Source organism: Armigeres subalbatus, chromosome 3, assembly GCF_024139115.2.
Source record: "Armigeres subalbatus isolate Guangzhou_Male chromosome 3, GZ_Asu_2, whole genome shotgun sequence".
In the NCBI taxonomy this organism is placed as follows: Eukaryota; Metazoa; Arthropoda; class Insecta; order Diptera; family Culicidae; genus Armigeres; species Armigeres subalbatus.
The window spans coordinates 266,148,031-266,161,840 of NC_085141.1; the positions used below are offsets into that span (position 1 = coordinate 266,148,031).

At 47.0% G+C, this 13,810-nt stretch overlaps 1 pseudogene; it reads left to right on the top strand.

The window, feature by feature from the left end:
* Window positions 1-13,389: 13,389 nt before the first annotated feature.
* Window positions 13,390-13,810, top strand: part of LOC134222450 (MIT domain-containing protein 1-like) — a 6,337-nt pseudogene continuing 5,916 nt past the window's right edge.

Sequence of the window (13,810 nt, forward strand, 5' to 3'; positions counted from 1 at the left end):
CCGTCAGTTACCTAAAAAATAGGAATACTCTTCACTATCAAAGATTAAAAGATTATTGTTTTCAAATGACATCCTTCTGATATTCTGAGATTCCGCTGCGAGGAAATCCTATAGGGATTCAGGAAATCCTAGAGGTTTTCATCGGAATCTTCCCTGCATTCTAACGAAATCCTCTTGTTATTTAAGAATTCCGTTCTCTAAGAATTCCAATGGAAATACTTTAGGGACTCTGACGGGAGTATTTAAAGGGATTTCGACGAGAGTCATAAAAGGTTCCGACGGAAATCATATGGAATTCCGACGGGGATCGCTTCATGGTGTTCGACGAGAGTTCTTCAGGGATTTTGACGAAAATCCTTGGGGGATTCTGACAAGAATGCTTCCACGGAACCCTTTAGGGTTTCTGACGATAGTTCTTTGGGGAATCCGACGAGCATTCCGATGGAAATCATTTAAGCATACCAAATGAGAATCCTTTGGGATTTCCATGGTAAGACTTCAGTGATTCCTGACGGTAATCTTCTAGGGATTCCGACGAAGAACCTTAAGAATTCAAACAGATGTCCTTTAGGGAGTTCATAAAGACGGTAATTCAAATTCTGACGGTAATCTTTTGGGGATTTCAACGCTAATATTTTAGGTATTTCGACGGGGAACCTTGAGGGATCTTCAGCGGGATCCCTGTAGGATTCCTGACGGTAATCCTTTGAAAGGGATTCCTGACGGGAATCGCTTTAGGCATTTCGACGGAAATCCTTTAGAGATTCCGACGAGAATGCTTTAGGGACTCAACTGTAATCACTTTTGGGATCCCGACGGGAATCTTTCAGTAACCCTGATGGAAATCCATAAGAGATTTCAATGGAAGTCCTAAAAGGGATTCCGATGGAAATACTTTTGAGAATTACAATCCTAAATCCTTTGAGGCATTTCAAATGAGAATCCTTTAGGGATTCTAATAAGGAGTTTAGAGTTTTTTACTACGAGCCTTTAAGAAATTCTTACGAAAATCCTTTGGAGATTTCATCATGAATACTCCTATGGCGAGAATCCAATGGGAAAAGATAAGGATTATCGAATAAAATCCTTTGGAGATTCCGACGAGAATTTTTAGGAAAACGACGAAAACGATTAGGACATTTCGGCGGAAATCCTCTATGGTTTCCGACGGAATAATTGAAGAATTTCGACGAAATCACTTTATGAATCCAACAAGAATTCTCTAGGAATTGCAATGGAAATCTTTCAGGATTTCGTCGAAAATTCTTTAGGCGTTCCAACGGAAATGCTTTTATGGCTCCAACTGGAATCTCTTTTAGATTTCGACGGAACTTTCAGGGACTCCGATCGGAATCCTGTAGGGCCTTTAATGGAATCTGAGATTCCAACTGGACAGCTTTAAGAATCCCGGCAGTAAGTGGATTCCAGAAGGGAATCCTTCAGGGATTCCGAAGGGAATCCTTCAGGGATTCCGAGAGGGAATCCTTCAGATTCCAAAGGAATCCTTTCAGGATTCCGAGAGGAATCCTTCAGGGATTCCGAAGGAATCCTTCAGATTCCGAAGGAATCCTTCAGGGATTCCGAAGGGAACTTCAGGATTCCGAAGGAATCCTTCAGGGATTCCTCAGGGAATCCTTCAGGGATTCCGAAAGGAAATCCTTCAGGGATTCCCAAGGGAATCCTTCAGGGATTCCGAAGGGAATTCTTCAGGATTCCAGAGGAATCCTTCAGGGATTCTGAAGGAATCCTTCAGGATTCGAAGGGAATCCTTCAGGATTCCAAGGAATCCTTCAGGATTCGAAGGAATCCTTCAGGATTCCGAAGGAACCTTCAGGATTCCAAGGAATCTTCAGGGTCTGAGGGAACCTTCAGGATCTTGAAGGAATCCTTCAGGATTCCGAAGGAATCCTTCAGGGATTCCGAAGGAATCCTTCAGGGATTCGAAGGAATCCTTCAGGGATTCCGAAGGAATCCTTCAGGATTCAGAAGGAATCCTTCAGGATTCCAAGGGAATCCTTCAGGATTCCGAAGGGAATCCTTCCAGGAGTTCTGAAGGAATCCTTCAGGATTCCGAAGGAATCCTTCAGGGATTCCGAAGGAATCCTTCAGATTCCGAAGGAATCCTTCAGGGATTCCGAAGGAATCCTTCAGGATTCGAAGGGAATCCTTCAGATTCCGAAAAGGGAATCCTTCAGGATTCCGAAGGAATCCTTCAGATCTCCAAGGAATCCTTCAGGGATTCCGAAGGAATCCTTCAGATTCCGAAGGGAATCCTTCAGGGATTCGAAGGAATCCTTCAGGGATTCCGAAGGAATCCTTCAGGGATTCCGAAGGAATCCTTCAGGGATTCAGAGGAATCCTTCAGGGATTCCAAGGGAACTTCAGGGATTCCGAAGGGAATCCTTCAGGATTCCGAAGGAATCCTTCAGGATTCCGTCGAATCCTTCAGGGATTCCGTCGGAATCCTTCAGGGATTCCAGGGAATCCTTCAGGATTCGAAGGAATCCTTCAGGGATTCCGAAGGGAATCCTTCAGGGATTCCGAAGGAATCCTTCAGGGATTCGAAGGAATCCTTCAGGATTCCAAGGAATCCTTCAGGATTCGAAGGGAATCCTTCAGGATTCGAAGGAATCTTTCAGGAATTCAGAAGGAAATTCTTCAGGGATTCCACAGGGAATCCTTCAGGGATTCCACAGGGAATCCTTCAGGATTCGAAGGGAATCCTTCAGGGATTCGAAGGAATCCTTCAGGATTCCGAAGGAACTTCAGGGATTCGAAGGAATCCTTCAGGATTCCGAAGGAATCCTTCAGGATTCCGAAGGAATCCTTCAGGGATTCCGAAGGAATCCTTCAGGATTCCGAAGGAATCCTTCAGTGATTACGAAGGGAATCCTTCAGCGATTCTGAAGGGAATCCTTCAGGATTCGAAGGAATCCTTCAGGGATTCCGAAGGAATCCTTCAGATTCCAAAGAAATCCTTCAGGGATTCCGAAGGAATCCTTCAGGATTCCGAAGGAATCCTTCAGGATTCCGAAGGAATCCTTCAGGGATTCCAAGGGAATCTTCAGGATTCGAAGGGAATCCTTCAGGGATTCCGGGAATCCTTCAGGGATTCCGAAGGAATCCTTCAGGATTCCGGAAGGAATCCTTCAGGATTCCGAAGGAATCCTTCAGGGATTCCGAAGGGAATCCTTCAGGGATTCAAGGAATCTTTCAGGATTCCGAAGGAATCCTTCAGGGATTCCGAGGGAATCCTTCAGGGATTCCAGAGGAATCCTTCAGGATTCCAAGGAATCCTTCAGGGATTCCAAGGGAATCCTTCAGGGATTCCGAAGGGTATCCTTCAGGGATTCCGAAGGAATCCTTCAGGGATTCCGAAGGAATCCTTCAGGGATTCCGAAGGAATCCTTCAGGATTCCGAAGGAATCCTTCAGAGATTCCGAAGGGAATCTTTCAGAGATTCCGACGGAAATCCTGCAGAGATTCCGAAGGAATCCTTCAGGATTCCGACGGGAATCCTTTAAGGGGATTCGAGCAGGAATTCTTTAGGGATTCCGACGCAGGAATCGCTTTAGGGATTCGACGGGAATCCTTTAGGGATTCCGACGGGAATCCTTTAGGGATTCCGATGGGAATCCTTTAGGGATTCCGACGGGAATCCTTTAGGGATTCCAACGGGAATCCTTTAGGGATTCCAACGGGAATCCTTTATGGATTCCAACGGGAATCCTTTATGGATTCCAACGGGAATCCTTTAGGGATTCCGTCGGAAATCCTTCAGGGATTCCGAAGGAAATCCTTCAGGGATTCCGAAGGAAATCCTTCAGGGATTCCGAAGGAAATCCTTCAGGGATTCCGAAGGAAATCCTTCAGGGATTCCGAAGGAAATCCTTCAGGGATTCCGAAGGAAATCCTTCAGGGATTCCGAAGGAAATCCTTCAGGGATTCCGAAGGAAATCCTTCAGGGATTCCGAAGGGAATCCTTTAGGGATTCCGAAGGGAATCCTTTAGGGATTCCGAAGGGAATCCTTTAGGGATTCCGAAGGGAATCCTTTAGGGAATCCTTTAGGGATTCCGAAGGGAATCCTTCAGGGATTCCGAAGGGAATCCTTCAGGGATTCCGAAGGGAATCCTTCAGGGATTCCGAAGGGAATCCTTCAGGGATTCCGAAGGGAATCCTTCAGGGATTCCGAAGGGAATCCTTCAGGGATTCCGAAGGGAATCCTTCAGGGATTCCGAAGGGAATCCTTCAGGGATTCCGAAGGGAATCCTTCAGGGATTCCGAAGGGAATCCTTCAGGGATTCCGAAGGGAATCCTTCAGGGATTCCGAAGGGAATCCTTTAGGGATTCCGATGGGAATCTTATTGGCATTACATCCCCACACTGGGACAGAGCCGCCTCACAGCTTAGTGTTCATTGAGCACTTCCACAGTTATTAACTGCGAGGTTTCTAAGCCAGGTTCAGGGATTCCGAAGGGAATCCTTCAGGGATTCCGAAGGGAATCCTTCAGGGATTCCGAAGGCAAACCTTCAGGGATTCCGAAGGCAAACCTTCAGGGATTCCGAAGGGAACCCTTCAGGGATTCCGAAGGGAATCCTTCAGGGATTCCGAAGGGAATCCTTCAGGGATTCCGAAGGGAATCCTTCAGGGATTCCGAAGGGAATCCTTCAGGGATTCCGAAGCCGCCTCACAGCTTAGTGTTCATTGAGCACTTCCACAGTTATTAACTGCGAGGTTTCTAAGCCAGGTTACCATTTTTGCATTCGTATATCATGAGGCTAACACGATGATACTTTTATGCCCAGGGAAGTCGAGACAATTTCCAATCCGAAAATTGCCTAGACCGGCACCGGGAATCGAACCCAGCCACCCTCAGCATGGTCTTGCTTTGCAGCCGCGCGTCTTATCGCACGGCTAAGGAGGGCCCCATGATTCAACGGGAATGCTTTAGTTATTTCAACGGGTATCCTTTTGGGATTCTTACGGCAATTCTTTAGGGATATATGGGGGGAAAACCGCTGACTAATTCTCGAGGTGTGAGGCTATAGCCTTTACTGCCGGGATTCTTAAAGCTGCCCAGTTGGAATATCTGAAAGATTCCTGTTGAGCCCCTTACAGGATTCCGATCGGAGTCCCTGAAGGATTCCCGTCGAAATCTAAAAAGGATTCCAGTTGGAGCCATAAAAGCATTTCCGTTGGAACGCCTAAAAATGTTCGACGAAATCCCTGAAAGATTTCCATTGCAATTCCTAAAGAATTCTTGTTGGATTCCCTAAAATGGTTTCGTCGAAATTCTTCAATTATTCCCGTCGGAAACCATAGAGGATTTCCGCCGAAATGTCCTAATCGTTTTCGTCGTTTTCCCGAAAAATTCTCGTCGGAATCTCCAAAGGATTTTATTCAAAAATCCTTATCTTTTCGCATTGGATTCTCGCCAAGAGTATTCATGATGAAATCTCCAAAGGATTTTCGTAAGAATTTCTTAAAGGCTCTCGTCGAAAACTCTAAACTCTAAAACTCTAAAGGATTTAGGGATTGTAATTCCTAAAGCATTTCCATCGGAATCCCTATAGGACTTCCATCGAAATCTCTTATGGATTTCCATCAGGGTTACTGAAAGATTCCTGTCGGGATCCCAAAAGAATAACAGTTCGAGTCCCTAAAGCATTCTCGACGGAATCCCAAAAGGATTCCCGTCGGAATCCCTAAAGGATTCCCGTCGGAATCCCTAAAGGATTACCCTCGGAATCCCGAAAGGATTCCCCTCGGAATCCCTAAAGGATTCCCCTCGAATCCCTAAAGGATTCCCCTCAGAATCCCTAAAGGATTCCCCTCGGAATCCTAAAGGATTCCCTCGAATCCCTAAAGGATTCCCCTCGAACCCTAAAGGATTCCCTCGAATCCCTAAAGGATTCCTCGGAATCCCTAAAGGATTCCCCTCGGAATCTAAAGTTCCCTCAGAATCCTAAAGGATTCCTCGGAATCCCTAAAGTTCCCTTCGAATCCTAAAGGATTCCCTCGAAATCCCTAAAGATTCTTCTCGGAATCCTGAAGGATTCCCGTCCCCTCGGAATCCCTGAAGGATTCCCTTCCCGTCGGAATCCCTGAAGGATTCCCGTCCCGTCGGAATCCCTGAAGGATTCCCGTCCCGTCGGAATCCCTGAAGGATTCCCGTCGGAATCCCTGAAGGATTCCCGTCGGCATCCCTGATGGATTCCCGTCGGAATCCTGGAGGATTCCCTAAAGGATTCCCTTAGGAATCCCTAAAGGATTCCCGTAGGAATCTCTGAAGGATTCCCGTAGGAATCTCTAAAGGATTCCCATCGGAGTCCCTAAAGGATTCCCGTTGGAATCCCTGAAGGATTCCCGTCGGAATCCCTAAAGCGATTCCGTCGGAATCCCCTAAAGGATTCCCGTCGGAATCCTAAAGGATTCCCGTCGGAATCCTAAAGGATTCCGTCGGAATCCCTAAAGGATCCCCGTCGGAATCCCTAAAGGATTCCCGTCGGAATCCTGAAGGATTCCGTCGGAATACCTAAAGAGTTCCCGGCGGAATCCCTAAAGGATTCCCGTCGGAATCCTAAAGGATTCCCTGTCGGAATCCTAAAGGATTCCCGTCGGAATGCCTAAAGCATTCCCGTCGGAATCCTTAAAGAATTCCCGTCGGAAACCCTAAAGGATTCCCGTCAGAATCCCTAAAGGATTCCCGTCGGAATCCCCTGCGATTCCGTCGGAATCCTAAAGGATTCCCGTCGAATCCCTAAAGGATTCCCGTCGGAATCCCTAAAGGATTCCCGACGGAATCCCTAAAGGATTCCCCTCGGAATGCCTAAAGGATTCCCGTCGGGATCCCTGAAGCATTCCCGTCGGGATCCCTGAAGCATTCCCGTCGGAATACCTAAAGGATTCCCGTAAGAATCCCTAAAGGATCCCCGTCGGAATCCCTAAAAGATTCTCGTCGGAATCCCTAAAGGATTTCCGTCGGAATCCCTAAAGGTTTCCCGTCGGAATTTCTAAAGGATTCCCGTCGGAATCCCTAAAGGACTCCGTCGGAATCCCTAAAGGATTCACGTCGGAATCCCAAAGGATTCTGTCGGAATCCCTAAAGGATTCCCGTCGAATTCCCTAAAGGATTCCCGTCGAAATCGCCAAAGGATTTCCGTCGAAATCCCTGAAGCGCTCCCGTTGGAATCCCTAAAGGGTTCCCGTCGGAATCCCTAAAGGGTTCCCGTCGGAATCCCTAAAGGGTTCCCGTCGGAATCCCTAAAGGGTTCCCGTCGGAATCCCCAAAGGATTCCCGTCGAACTCCCCTAAAGGATTCCCTAGGAATCCCTAAAGGATTCCTCGGAATCCTAAAGGATTCCCTCGGAATCCCTAAAGGATTCCTCAGAATCCCTAAAGGATTCCTCGAACCTCTAAAGGATTCCCTCGAAATCCCTAAAGGATTCCTCGAAATCCCTAAAGGATTCCTCGGAATCCCTAAAGGATTCCCCTCAGAATCCTAAAGGATTCCCTCGAATCCCTAAAGGATTCCCTCAGGAATCCTAAAGGATTCCTCGAATCCCTAAAGGATTCCCCTCGAATCCCTAAAGATTCCCTCGAATCCCTAAAGGATTCCTCTGAATCCTAAAGGATTCCCCTCGGAATCCTCTAAAGGATTCCCCTCGAATCTAAAGATTCCTCGAATCCCTAAAGGATTCCTTCGAATCCCTCACGGATTCCCCTCAGAATCCCTCACGGATTCCCCTCAGAATCCCTCACGGATTCCCCTCAGAATCCCTCACGGATTCCCCTCAGAATCCCTCACGGATTCCCCTCAGAATCCCTCAAGGATTCCTCGAATCCTAAAGGATTCCTCAGAATCCCTAAAGTTCCCTCGGAATCTAAAGGATTCCCTCGGAATCCCAAAAGGATTCCCCTCGGAATCCCTAAAGGATTCCCCTCGGAATATCTAAAGGATTCCCCTCGGAATCCCTAAAGGATTCCCCTCGGAATCCCTAAAGGATTCCCCTCGGAATCCCTAAAGGATTCCCCTCGGAATCCCTAAAGGATTCCCCTCGGAATCCCTAAAGATTCCCCTCAGAACTCCTAAAGGATTCCCTCGGAATCCTAAAGAATTCTCCTCAGAATCCCTAAAGGATTCCCCTCAGAATCCCTAAAGGATTCCCCTCGGAATCCTAAAGGATTCCTCGGAATCCCTAAAGGATTCCTCGAATCCCTAAAGGATTCCCTCGAATCCTAAAGGATTCCTCAGGAATCTAAAGGATTCCTCGGAATCCTAAAGGATTCCTCGGAATCCTAAAGGATTCCTCGGAATCCTAAAGGATTCCCCTCGGAATCCTAAAGGATTCCCTCGGAATCCCTAAAGGATTCCCTCGGAATCTAAAGGATTCCCCTCAGGAATTCCTAAAGGATTCCCCTCAGAATCCTAAAGTATTCCCTCGGAATCCCAAAGGATTCCCTCGGAATGCCTAAAGGATTCCCCTCGAATCCCTAAAGGATTCCTCGAATCCCTAAAGGATTCCCCTCGGAATCCCTAAAGGATTCCCCTCGGAATCCCTAAAAGATTCCCCTCGGAATCCCTAAAAGATTCCCCTCGGAATCCCTAAAAGATTCCCCTCGGAATCCCTAAAGGATTCCCCTCGGAATCCCTAAAGGATTCCCCTCGGAATCCCTAAAGGATTCCCCTCGGAATCCCTAAAGGGCTCCCCTGGGAATCCCTAAAGGATTCCCCTCGGAATCCCCAAAAGATTCCCCTCGGAATCTCCGAAGGATTCCCCTCGGAATCCCCAAAGGATTCCCCTCGGAATCCCCAAAAGATTCCCCTCGGAATCCCCAAAGGATTCCCCTCGGAATCCCCGAAGGATTCCCCTCGGAATCCCCGAAGGATTCCCCTCGGAATCCCCGAAGGATTCCCCTCGGAATCCCCGAAGGATTCCCCTCGGAATCCCCGAAGGATTCCCCTCGGAATCCCCGAAGGATTCCCCTCGGAATCCCCGAAGGATTCCCCTCGGAATCCCCGAAGGATTCCCCTCGGAATCCCCAAAGGATTCCCCTCGGAATCCCTAAAGGATTCCCCTCGGAATCCCTAAAGGATTCCGCTCGGAATCCCTAAAGGATTCCCCTCGGAATCCCTAAAGGATTCCCCTCGAAATGCCTAAAGGATTCCCGTCGGGATCCCTGAAGCATTCCCGTCGGAATCCCTAAAGGATGTCCGTCAGAATCCCTAAAGAATTCCCGTCGGAATCCCTAAGGGATTCCCGTCGGAATCCCTAAAGGATTCCCGTCGGAATCCCTAAGAGATTCCCGTCGGAATCCCTAAAGGATTCCCGTCGGAATCCCTAAAGGATTCCCGTCGGAATCCCTAAAGGATTCCGTCAGGTCCCTAAAGGATTCCCGTCGAAGTCCCTAACGGATTCCCGTCGGAGTCCTAAAGGATTCCGTCGGAATCCCTAAAGGATTCCGTCGGAATCCCTAAAGGATTCCGTCGGAATCCCTAAAGGATTCCCGTCGGAATCCTAAAGGATTCCGTCGGAATTCTAAAGGATTCCCGTCAGAATCCTAAAGGATTTCCATCGAATCCCTAAAGGATTCCCATCGGAATCCCTAAAGGATTTCCGTCGGAATCCCTAAAGAATTCCCGTCGGAGTCCCTAAAGGATTCCCGTCGGAGTCCATAAAGGATTGCCTTCGGAATACCTAAAGGATTCCCGTCGGAATCCCTAAAGGATTCCCGTCAGAATCCCTAAAGGATTCCCGTCGGAATCCCTAAAGGATTCCCGTCAAAATCCCTGAATGATTCCCGTCGAAATCCCTGAAGGATTCCCGTCGGTATCCCTAAAGGATTCCTGTCGGTATCCCTAAAGGATTCCCGTCGGAATCTCTGAAGGATTCCCGTCGGGATCCCTGAAAGATACCCGTCGGAATTCCAGAAAGATTCCCTTTGAATTCCCTCAAGGATTTCCGCCGGAATCCTTCATGGAATGACGTCGGAATTCCTATGAAATTGACGTCAGAATCTCTAAAGAACTCTAGTAAGAATCCCTGAAGGATACCCGTCGGAATCCCTGAAAGAATTCCCGTAGGAATCCCTAAATAATTCACATCGGAATCCCTGAAAGATACCCGTCGGAAATCATAAAAAAATCTCGTTGGAATCTTCAAGGGATTTCCGTCGGAATCTCTGAAGAATTCCCGGCGGAATCTCTAAAGTATTCCCGTCGGAATCTCTAAAGAATTCCCGTCGGAATCCCTAAAGGATGCCCGTCGGAATCTCTAAAAGATTCCAGTCGGAGTTCCATAAGGATTCCCGTCGGAGTCCCTACAGAATTCCCGTTGAAATCCCTGAAGGATTCCCGTCGAATTGCCTGAAAGATTCCCGTCGGATGCCCTACAGGATTCCCGTCGGTATCCCTAAAGGATTCCCGTCGGAATCTCTGAAGGATTCCCGTCGGGATCCCTGAAAGATACCCGTCGGAATCTCAGAAGGATTCCCTTTGAATTCCCTCAAGGATTTCCGCCGGAATCCTTGAAGGAATGACGTCGGAATTCCTATGAAATTGACGTCAGAATCTCTAAAGAAATCTTGTAAGGATCACTGAAGTATACTCGTCGGTATCCCTGAAAGATACCCGTCGGAGACCCTAAAGAATTCTCGTTGGAATCGTCGAAGGATTTCCGTCGGAATCTCTAAAGGATTCCCGTCGGAATCTCTGAAGAATTCCGTCGGAATCTCTAAAAATCCCGTAGGGAATCCCTAAATAATTCACATCGGAATCCCTGAAAGATACCCGTCGGAAATCATAAAAAATCTCATTGGAATCTTCAAGGGATTTCCGTCGGAATCTCTGAAGAATTCCAAGAAATCTCTAAAGAATTCCCGTCGGAATCTCTAAAGAATTCCGTCGGAATCCCTAAAGGATGCCCGTCGGAATCCCTAAAGGATTCCTGCCGGAATCTCTAAAGGATTCCCGTCGAGTCCCTAAAGGATTCCCGTCGGAATCCTAAAGGATTCCTGTAAAATCCCTGAATGATTCCCGTCGAAATCCTGAAGGATTCCTGTCGGTATCCTTAAAGTTCCTGTCGGTATCCCTAAAGGCTTCCCTGTCAGGATCCCTAAAGATACCCGTCGGAATCTCAGAAGGATTCCCTTTGAATTCCCTCAAGGATTTCCGCCGGAATCCTTGAAGGAATGACGTCGGAATTCCTATGAAATTGACGTCAGAATCTCTAAAGAACTCTAGTAAGAATCCTGAAGGATATTCGTCGGAATCCCTGAAAGATACCCGTCGGAGACCCTAAAGAATTCTCGTTGGAATCGTCGAAGGATTTCCGTCGGAATCTCTAAAGGATTCCCGTCGGAATCTCTGAAGAATTCCCGTCGGAATCTCTAAAAAATTCCCGTAGGAATCCCTAAATAATTCACATCGGAATCCCTGAAAGATACCCGTCGGAAATCATAAAAAAATCTCATTGGAATCTTCAAGGGATTTCCGTCGGAATCTCTGAAGAATTCCCGGCGAAATCTCTAAAGAATTCCCGTCGGAATCTCTAAAGAATTCCCGTCGGAATCCCTAAAGGATGCCCGTCGGAATCCCTAAAGGATTCCCGCCGGAATCTCTAAAGGATTCCCGTCGGAGTCCCTAAAGGATTCCCGTCGGAATCCCTAAAGGATTCCCGTAAAAATCCCTGAATGATTCCCGTCGAAATCCCTGAAGGATTCCCGTCGGTATCCCTAAAGGATTCCTGTCGGTATCCCTAAAGGATTCCCGTCGGGATCCCTAAAAGATACCCGTCGGAATCACAGAAGGATTCCCTTTGAATTCCCTCAAGGATTTCCGCCGGAATCCTTGAAGGAATGACGTCGGAATTCCTATGAAATTGACGTTAGAATCTCTAAAGAACTCTAGTAAGAATCCCTGAAGGATATTCGTCGGAATCCCTGAAAGATACCCGTCGGAGACCCTAAAGAATTCTCGTTGGAATCGTCGAAGGATTTCCGTCGGAATCTCTAAAGGATTCCCGTCGGAATCTCTGAAGAATTCCCGTCGGAATCTCTAAAGAATTCCCGTAGGAATCCCTAAATAATTCACATCGGAATCCCTGAAAGATACCCGTCAGAAATCATAAAAAAATCTCGTTGGAATCTTCAATGGATTTCCGTCGGAATCTCTAAAGAATTCTCGTCGGAATCTCTAAAGGATTCCCGTCGGAATATCTAAAGAATTCCCGTTGGAATCCCTAAAGGAACCCGTCGGAATCCCTAAAGGATTCCCGTCGGAATCCCTAAAGGATTCCCGTCGGAATCCCTAAAGGATTCCCGTCGGAATCCCTAAAGGATTCCCGTCGGAATCCCTAAAGGATTCCCGTCGGAATCCCTAAAGGATTCCCGTCGGAATCCCTAAAGGATTCCCCTCGGAATCTCTAAAGGATTCCCCTTCGGAATCCCTAAAGGATTCCCGTATGAATCTCTAATGTATTCCCGTCAGAATCTCAGAAGGATTCCCGTCGAAATCCCTAAACGATTCCCGTCGGAATCCCTAAAGGATTCCCGTCGGAACCCCTACAGGATTCCCGTCGGAATCTCTAAAGCATTCCCGTCGGAATCACGAAATGATTTCCGTAGGAATACCTAAAGGATTCCCGCCGGAGTCCCCAAGGTTTTCTAGCCGGAATCCCTAAAGGATTCTCACCGGAATCTCAAAAGAATTCCCGTCGAAATCCCTAAAAGGCTTTGGTCGGAACCTTTGAAGGCTTCTCGTAGAAACTTCAAAAGATTTCTGCATAGGAATCCTTAAATGTTTTCTCGTCAAAATTCCTGGAAGATTCATGTCGTAATCCCCGAAGAATTCTCATAGACATCCCTAGTTCTTAATTGCATCCCTGAAGAATTCCCGTCAAAATATCTAAACGCTTCCCAAGTAATCAAAAGTTCCTTTAAGAGTACGTTTTTCGCTTAATCAGCTCAGATTCCGTTTTGCTTTGTTTTGAATGGATATCCATAGCGTAAATGAACGATAAACAAATTCAATAAACAACTGAGATGGAAAAATCTGTGAATTCTTCAATTCGATTGTATGAAAACCTAGTATGAGCATCCAACCGTTGGAGTTTTGAGAAGGCATTCCATGCCATAAATTAACACTGAGCACCCAAACGTATGTAACTGGTCACTGGGAAAATTTCCTCCGGAATTCGCTGAACTACGAACCTCAAAAAATCCGCAGGCGCTTGGAGAAAAGCTGACGCTTTGTGTTCCGGCACAAGCCGTATGTAGCATTGCAAATAACTCTGGAAAAAAGAGCCACCTGTGTTTCCCCTGGCAGTGCATTCCCGTGAAGGATTGTGAAAGAAACCTCAAAGGCCTAAACCCTCCATCGAAGAGCGGAATGGTAAAACAGCAGCCCACCGTGAGCGAGTTATGTGGTTACAATGGCATAAAGCACAAGCGCTGGAATTCACTGTTCGCTCAACCGACGATGAATGAGCTTTACTTTTGATTGTTTGAACTTCTGGTTTGCTCTTTCCGTGGATTGCAGGCCTGTTTGATCTTTCTACCAGGGTAATTGGTTCTAAAAAAGTTAATTGCAGCGGAAAACGAGGAATTGCTGCTGCCCCAGTGCGAAGAACAACTTTCATATCACAACATTTCAAACTCACCTGGACATGCATGAGGGAACTTCAGAAAAGCTTGGAAAATCCTTCAGGTCTATTGGTTGACTGAACATATTTTGGACCGGTACCAGTTGTACCTTATTATGCGACCTAAATTATGTTTTAGAGTGCACAACTTTTATGGCAACGGATAGT